This window comes from Montipora foliosa, chromosome 12, assembly GCF_036669935.1.
Source record: "Montipora foliosa isolate CH-2021 chromosome 12, ASM3666993v2, whole genome shotgun sequence".
Taxonomy (NCBI): domain Eukaryota; kingdom Metazoa; phylum Cnidaria; class Anthozoa; order Scleractinia; family Acroporidae; genus Montipora; species Montipora foliosa.
The window spans coordinates 28,673,544-28,682,655 of record NC_090880.1 but is presented as its reverse complement, the minus strand read 5'-3'; positions in this window follow the sequence as shown (position 1 = coordinate 28,682,655).

Here is a 9,112-nt window from a genome sequence, read left to right as displayed (position 1 = left end):
AAGTCCATCAACGGTTTTGTAGTCATACCAACCTGACGCGGGGGTGGCTGTTAAAAGTCAAACCCTGCACAGTAAGCCTTCATTCTTGCTGGAGACGTTCCATTTGGAGTGGGGCCTGGACCCTTTTTCATTTTTTGGAGTGTGGTTTTCATTTTCATATTTTGGGAGTTGCTAAGGTCGTTGTTGTAGGTTTCTTTGTCTTTTTGGTTTTCTTTTTTCCGGTGACCCTCCCGGGGACTAATGCTCCGCGTTCTGCACGGTTAACCCGGGGTAAGGCGAGTCTTATTGGTTTTTTTTATTTTCCTCGCTTTCAGGGCTCTTTGCGTCCGTCTTTGTTTTTTTGTTGTATTTGGTCACTTATTATTTAGTACGTACTGTCTTTGGTGTGTCCTAGCTTTTCTTGTTTCTTGTGTGGTTTGAGAATTTCTAGTGTGGTTTTTGATTGTGTGGGTGCCTATTAAGCACGTTTTTTTAAGGGGTGAATTGGGTTTTTGGCTTATACAATTTATTAGTGTGATATTAAATGGTTAATACATTAGTTACTTACTTGTTGCGTGGTTTCCCTTTGGGCGTTGTTGTTCAGGGGTTTCTTTCTCGGTTGTGCGATGAATTTGTGTGGCCCCTATAAATTAGTTGGACTGTATAACATATTCGACCTTACATATAACTACTTATAAGCTGGGGGTGGGGGGGGGGGGGGGGCTCCTTCTTGGGCAAGTGGATGTTTCATATCTATCTATTAGTTGTGAATTAGTAATCCATATTGGTTGTCCATAATTGTTTGTTTGTTGTTGATATTATCCTACATCTTACTATTCAAGTGAGATAATATTGGAATTAGTGGGATTTATAGTGCTGAAAATAATTTATTATTAATCGTAGTCCTGTAGCAGCTGATTAAGGTTTAAGCTTTAAGTAGTTTAATAGATTCTACTTGTAATTGGTTGACTTTGACAACAGATTTTCATAATGGTTCCGCGCAATACGGCGACACTATTATAATGAAGTCCGCTTTCCCGGCTGGGACTTTCCCATGCCGGGGTCGCCGGCATCATTGCTGGAATCTCGGGCTGGCCTGGTGGATTCAATCCAGGTCTGTCCAGGGGCGATCATCCGCATTTCTTTTATCGACCCTGCCTACAAGAAGACATATGAGGAGGCCGGGTTTATCTCTTTCGGTGACGTCCGTTGTGACTTGTTGTATCGACTACCATCACGTTTGTCATGGGGTATGGGTTTCCGTTTGAGGGGGATAATGGCGGGTTTAGGGGATAGCTTTGAAAATTTTTTGGATATAAGGAAGTTCGTCACCAGCGGGTGTAGAATGTTCCTGGGGTGATTTACGGATACTCGCCTTGTGCGCATGGTGGGCAAGCCCGACATTCCTGGGAACATAGTTATGATGGAGTGCATTGTCGTGTTGTGGTACAAGGGTGAAGCCCCTTGGTTGTGACTGTGGGTCGGCTGGTGACGGCTCGGCCTCTTTGAATTCCGATTCTAGGCCTTTGCGGTCGAGAATTCCCGCGTCAAGGTTACGGCGAGGTGGTTCGGGGGAGTTTCTGCCCCCTCTTGTGTCCAAGGAGGAAACAGTGGCTATGGTGCAAAAGTTGAAGGCGTCCCTGCCGTCTTCTGCTGATGATCTTGGTTCAGGGCGGGTTGGGGACTCTTCCCAGCCCTCGCCTCCGTTTACCGTTCCTCTTCCTCCCCGGGTCAGTACTCGTTCTGGCCCGGGGTTGGCTCTCCGTGCGACCTCTCGTTCCCGGTCCCGTTCCGGGGATGAGAGGCCTCCTCTAAGCCCGGATCCTGATAGGTCCCGTCGTCGTACTTCCTCGCATGGCCCTGCTAGGCGCCGTTAATTTAGCCGTTGTCTCGCCACCTCTTTGTTTTTCGTCATGGGTTTGTCACTACTTTTTTGTTATACTATGGCTCTCACGGTTAATTTCTGTTAACGTTAATGGGTTGAGAGATGGTGACAAGCGCCTGGGTTTTTTTCCAGTGGTGTCCCATCTCTCGCCTTCAGTAGTTTGTCTACAGGAGACCCACGCAGTCTCTAATGATGATCTTCTTTCTTGGTTTTCTCGGTTTGGTTATTTGTGTGCTGGTTCTTTTGGTACAAATCATTCTCGTAGTGTGGTTGTTTTGTATCGTTCGGTTTTGGAGTGTCGGTCTGTTGTTTGCGAGTTCGAGGGTCGTTTTGTTTGGTTGAGTTTGGTCTTCGTGGTTCTGTTTTCCGTGTTGCTTCCATTTATGCTCCTAATCGTAATCCGGATCGTGACGCTTTTTGGTTCGTTGTGTTGACTCTATTGATCTTGCTGTTCCTACTCTTTTGTGCGGCGATTTCAACACGGTCCTGGACCGTGTTCGGGATCGCCGTGGGTCTTGTCCTTTTGATGTCTCTCGGGAAAGTTCTGCGTTGTTGATGGCTATATCTTCGGATTGTTGTGTGGTTGATATTTGGCGTGAAAGGCACCCAAATGATTCTGCTTTCACCTGGTTCCGGCCCGATGGGGCCCTTGCATCGCGCATTGACCTCATCGGTTGTCCGTACGCTTGGGTGCCTTATGTGTCTTCTGTAGACATTCTGCCGTGTCCTTTTTCTGATCATTGTGCTATTTCTTTCTCATGGGCTCTCCCCAACTCCGTTCCTCCGGGTCCGGGGTTGTGGAAGCTCAATCGATCTGTTCTGGATGAGGCCGAGTACATTGACCTCATCTCAACTTTCTGGTCCTATTGGCAGTCTCGTCAGTCTTCTTTTCTTCCCCTACTAGGTGGTGGGACAGCGGCAAATCCCATATTAAACGTTTAAGTATAAATTATTGTAAAGATCGTGGTAAATGTAAAGTAGTTGAACGTAATATTTTGTCTAGTCTTGCTGCTCATCTAAAAAGTCATATCGATTCTGGTCGTCTTTCCTTTCTTCGTGTTTATCTTTCTACTCTGTCTCGTCCTCGTGCTCTTGATTTGGAGGTTGCTCGTGGTGCTCAAGTTCGTGCCGGTCGAGGTGGGTGGAGGAGGGTGAGTCCTCCTCTGCCTTATACTTCTTCCGGCTCGAAAAGAAAAACGGCACTGACCGTAATATCTCGGCGCTGAGAGCTAGTGATGGTACGCTGGTGGCGGATAAGGATGGGTTGTGTGATGTTTTTCGTTCTTTCTATTCGGATCTTTTCTCAGCTGCTCCTTGTGACTCTAATGCTCGTGCTGAGCTTTTTTCCAACATTTCTTCAGTTCTTCCGTATGATGATAGTGAGGTGTGCGAGGGTCTTCTCAGCCAGGAGGAGTGTTTTGCGGCTCTTCAGGGCGTGGCCCGTGGTAAAGATCCTGGTTGTGATGGCCTTCCCATGGAATTCTTTTTAAAATTTTGGCATGTTTGGGTTTTGATTTAGTTTGTGTTTTGAATTCTGCTTTTGGTTTGGGCTCTTTGTCTCGCTCTCAGCGCCGAGATATCATAACTTTATCGTTTAAGAAAGGGGATCGTCTTGATCCCAAAAACTGGCGTCCAATCTCCCTGTTGAATGTCGATTACAAAATCGCTTCTCGTTTCTATTGCTGCTCGTCTTCTTAAGGTTATTCATTTGGTTGTTGATAAAGATCAATCTTGTGGTGTTCCTGGCCGTTTTATTGGTGAAAATGTTGCTTTTCTTCGTGACGTTGTTGATTTCTGTTCTTCTTCTGGTGCTCCCGCTGCTCTCCTTTCGCTTGATCAAGAAAAGGCATTCGACAGGGTTGATTGGACGTTCCTTCGTTCTACCTTATATGCTATGGGTTTTGGGCAGTCGTTTGTTGGGTGGGTTAATTTATTTTACAATAATGTGAGTAGTTGTGTTAATGTTAATGGTTATATTTCCAATTCTTTTAAGTTGTCTCGTGGGGTGAGGCAGGGATGTCCCCTGTCCCCCCTCCTTTATGTTTTAGTGGCTGAGGTACTTGCTTGTAGTATACGTTCTAATAGGGTTATTTCTGGTCTGTCTCTTCCCGTGGCCCTTTCCCGTGTGTGGTACGTGGCCTCTCTTATCCATGTTCCCCGGTGGGTCAGTATGGAATTAAATACGTTAATTTTTAAGTTTTTCTGGAGCGGTAAGGGGCATTTGGTCGCTCGTCGTGTTGTGGTTCAGCCTTCTTGTTTGGGTGGGTTCTCTGTTGTGGATTTTCAGTGTAAGGTTATGGCTCTTCATGTTCAGTGGGTTCATCGTTTTGTTTCTTCTCCGTCTTCTTGGGTCTCTTTCATGGTTTTTTGGTTTTCTTCTCGGCTTGCCGCTCCTCCGCATCTCGTTTTTTCTGCTCCACTTTGTTTTTCGCCGGATTCTCTGCCTCCGTTTTATCGTTCTCTGTTGACTGCTTGGCGGGCGTGTAAAGGATCCCTTACTGCGTCTTCTTTGGGTATTGGTTCGGGTATTGATTTTTGTCCTGTTTCTGCTCTGTCTACGAAGTCTGCTTATTTGTTTCTTTTGTCTGAAAATGCTATTTCTCCTCATTGTGAGGAGAAATTCTTTCCTTTGTTTGGTTCTCTCTATTGGTCTTGTACTTGGCGTCAGCTTTTCTTTTTTGATTTGGATCGTCCTGTTATTGATTTATGTTGGAAAATTTCTCACGGGGTCTTTACACGGCCGAGAGGCTTGCTGGATTTGGGTATGCTCTTTCTACGACTTGTTTTTGTTCTGCTCCTGTCGAGTCTCTTCAACATTTGTTTTTTCACTGTCCTCTGGCTGTCAGTGTTTTGTAGTGGCTTCAATCTCTTATGTTCTTGGCTTCTCCTCTTTGTCCTTCTATCTTGGTTCGTCATGCGCTTTTTGGTTTCTCGGCTGATGAGTTGTCTGTGGTTCCTCGGGTTTTTGTTTATATGTTGACTGTCTGCAAATGTTGTATTTTGGGGGCTCGGAATGATTTTCGTTTTAGGGGTGTTCGTCCCTCGGCTGTTGATGTTATGGAACGTGTGAAGACTCCGGTTCGGTTTAATCTCCCTTTGTTTTTCCGTCGTTTCCTGTCTGATCGCTGTCGTCGTTATTTTGTCCGTCAGTGGGGTGAACGTGGTGTGGTGGCTTCTTTACAAAATGATGCTTTGGTTGTTCATATTTAAGTTCTGGTTTTGTGTTGTGTTTGCGTGCCCTGGCCGTTTTTCTGGGGTGAACCAACGTCTTGGCGTTGGGTGAGTCTGTTGACGGGTGGCCTTTTCTTGGTCACTCTTCGCCCTGGTGCTGGGTCGTGCCTCCCTCTCTAAACCACCAGTTTAGCACACTGCGAAGAAATTGCGTCGAGAGCACACCCCCCTCTCCCCACCCCCACATGCCTTCTATCCGAACAATTCAGGTTAGTGATGTATATCTATCAAGGCAAAATGTATTTGAAATAAGAAAAGCTCTGAAACGGATGTAATCATTATCTTAAGTAAAACCGCCTAATGCGCGTATCACCTGTATCACTTGGAAGTCGGTTGGTTACAAAAGCTCTTTAAATACTCTACTGGGAAAAGGGGGGAGGGTACGGCCCCCTCTTTCCCCCTCCCAAATCCTCCCCTGATGTCCTGTCCCGTTTTCAGACGTCTCGCTCGGTCGGTCGCTGGTCTCGCTCGGTCTTGTTACGGTACGCCACCTAAGCCAATCAGAACCCGCAACTCTGGCAACAACATTTCGAGACCAGTTTCAACGTTCCCTAACAAGTTTCGACCTTCTATGTTGCGCGGTGTAACGCTTGCTGAAACTTGTTTCACAGCCCCGTTGCATATGCGTTTTAGCTAAAAGCTTCGACGTGTAAGGACAAGAACGACATGGGTATCCTTGGAAAAGCAAAAGGGGTGTGGGCAAGGTGCTAGCGGCATTGCGCATGTCTTAAAGTGCATCTTGCTCGTCAGTAGTGAATGTGCTGTAGTTTCTTTCTCTTCTTGGTTGAAAAATTTTCAAAGCAGTTCAATTTTAATTTTTCTCTGTCTAATATTCATGAAAATTGTGTGTAGGAAAGGAAAAATTAAAATTGAAGTAATTTTCAAGGCTAAAGCTTGAATAGTGATGATGATGACCTATTGTAGTTTGGAAAACGTTCGGATTTCTAATATACAATTGAACTAGTTTAAAAACATTTTAACTACAATTGTAGATATAACATTGAACAAGACGCCTATAAGGGCCAATCCGTGGGATGCACAAACAGTTAACACAAATTGTCCAGTTACAGTGAACTTCAACTACGGGTAAACTTCGGGAAATGGCGAGAGATTACCAGAAAGATAAATCTGTAAGATGTGTATTGTAAACCTCTTATTATTAATGTTACTAAATTTGCGAATGCGAACAACGAAGGCCTATTGGGGGTTTTCCGGATACGGGATATTTAGGTAAAAAACTATAAGGATACGGGATTTTTGGGGGAAAATTTTTCGAGATTTTCGGGATTTTTTTTAAAATAAGCACGCATTGCGTACGCGAGGTAGTGCAGTAACTTGGCAGTGTTTTTTACCCATAACTGTCAACTGGGCTACGTTAAGAATTTTTATTATTAGTTTGCCATCTCAATCCACCCGTCTGTTGATGTTGGCCATGCTCCTACCCCACACCTCTCCTTCTTTTAGGGTAGCATGGCCAAGATGCAGAACGCTCTGTTGACGTTGTGATCCAGGTATCACAATCCTGATATAAACAAAGACATACGAATAAGAATTTTATTAAGTAGTGCGCTTTTTTACTTTTCAGTATTGTCTTGAATTTTTTGATGGCGGGGTCTCATGGTATTCCCCACTGCGATGAATTATTGGCAATTGTTTTGGCTGCACTGAACCTGCTAACTATAATGAAATGTGCTTAGCCAAGAGACCTGGCTCGGGTTGCTCTCTAACTAGCGTTAAATACCATGGACACCTATAGGTTTTGATACCTCTTAACCAACGGTTAGTGCTAACCAGGCTTTGAGTCACCGGTCCCTGGGTATTAACTGTTGTGCGTTGTAGATTTCAACATGATACATGTGTTGTCAAGCTAAATTTGCAATAAATTCATGAGCGATTGCGGTCAACTTATCACCAAAACCTCAGTTGAGAAATTTTAACTGACCTGAAATATATTAATTACGCAAATCGGTTCCAATTTTCTTTTATCTCTCAGATACAATCTTTAGCCAGTAAGGTGATTCTGTGATTCTTTCATACCTTAACAGTGTTGACACTCGACACTAGTTGCAGGAACAAATCTATTTGTGGGTTGATGACACCCCTCCATCTGTCTCAATCGAACGAAAACAGATGCCTAGTTATGGATTCATTAGAAACAGGACTTTGCCTGGCCAGAATTGCGGGAAAATTCAACACCATCCATACGAGGGATACAACATTCCTCTCTTTGAAGGTTGTGGCAGAATTGCTGTCCTGAGAAGATGGTTTCAGAGTAGTAAGTGAATATTTGCATTGAATTTGTACGAATGTTACACAGAACGGAAGCAACTGAAATAACTCAATAGATGGAAGTCACGAATAAAGTACAACAATTCTAACCCTTTACTTAACGTAACTTGGATGCACGGAACGAGCAGAATGGGGAGAAGGACTTTGAAATACCGCTTCGCCGCTCGCGACTAGCGGCTCCGTCACAAAAAACTTTATTCCGCGCGCCTACAATACACAGGCTAGTTTTGATTTTTCAAGCCTGTTCACCAGAACTTCGTCATATTTCGCTTTTCTTCGTCACAACCTTTTAGTATCTCGCCCTCTCTCTCTCTCTTTCTTGTTTGTTTGCCTGTTTGTTTTCTTTTTACTTAGATATTAACTGTCTTAATTGTTGGTTGTAAGAAATGACTTATGTCATTAATGTAAACTTTGAAAAACCCCCCAAAATATGAAATACGTTAAAACAATTGAGCCATCAAACGGCGAGACAATGTAAACTGAACTTCATGGGTATGAGCCGGCGTAGTAGTAAGACTTCTCTCGAGTGTAGACTGAAGTGAGGAATGGCAGAAGTACAGTCATATCTTTGCGCATCACTATGCGCCTACAGCCCGGAACCTCGCATTAACAGGCTTTGTTCGGGCATCTTTGGAAGTGCAGGTTGATGTGGCTCCTACAAATGGGTATGTATATACAACTTCACTAATTCTGGACCAATTCGACCTAAAATAACTGTAACGGCCAACAAACTAAGATCCCCTGAGATATTTATTAATCATCTGCTGCGAATAGAGAAATTTTTACGTTGAAAAAAACTTTTTTAAGACGGATAATTTTCGCCTTTAATTTCGACCCGCTAACCAGCAGTCCAACAGGGAGAAATTACACAAATGTTTTGACAGACAAGATCAAGCGTGTAGCACTCGCGTGAAAATCACAGACGTGAATGCCCAGTGGAAGTAGTAACCCAACATTGCAAACTACATGAAGATATGAATGAATGATCATCGCAGGGCACAAAATATTTTATGAATAAAAAACTCACCGAGGTAATGTTTTTCCACAGTTTAGCGGGCACTACGTTACTGTGTGGTAACACCGTGTTGTTTGGTGAGCCAGGAGGCTGTCTGAAGTCACACCCATGCTGCAATCTGGGCAGTGAATTTTCCTTTTCTGACACGATGCAGCGTGAGTGGCCATGTGTTCACTGGCGAACACGTGTTGGCAGCCTTTATTTTCACACTCTATTTCCAGTTTTGGGCAGTCTTTATGGTGTTGTTGAGCATCTTCATAGCGCCCCCTCTAACTGCAACCGCTGCTCAGACATCTTTTGGGTAAATCCCTTGTTATGTTGTCGAGTGTAACGTTGACACAACGTTAGAACATTAAATTATGTCCGACATATCGGGCATTTTGAGGATTTCTGGATGTGGTCATTTCCTCAAAGCAGGTTTTGCAGCCGGAATGGCCACAATTCAAACTAATTGGTTTGAGCATAGTAATGAGGCTATAGCAGCAATAATTTTTTTTGTGTCAAAATACGTTTTCTTTAAAGGTGACAGAATTCCACGTTCTTTTACAAAAAGAACACTCACCAAATACAACATTGCAATCGATCTTCAAGAGATCCCGTAAAAGCACAGTTGAACACTACTGCGGCGTAAATCATATTGTATCGAGAATATCTTATAATAACCTGAAGAAAATAGTCTTTGGCTTATGGGCGAAAAGGCCGTGTATGATAAA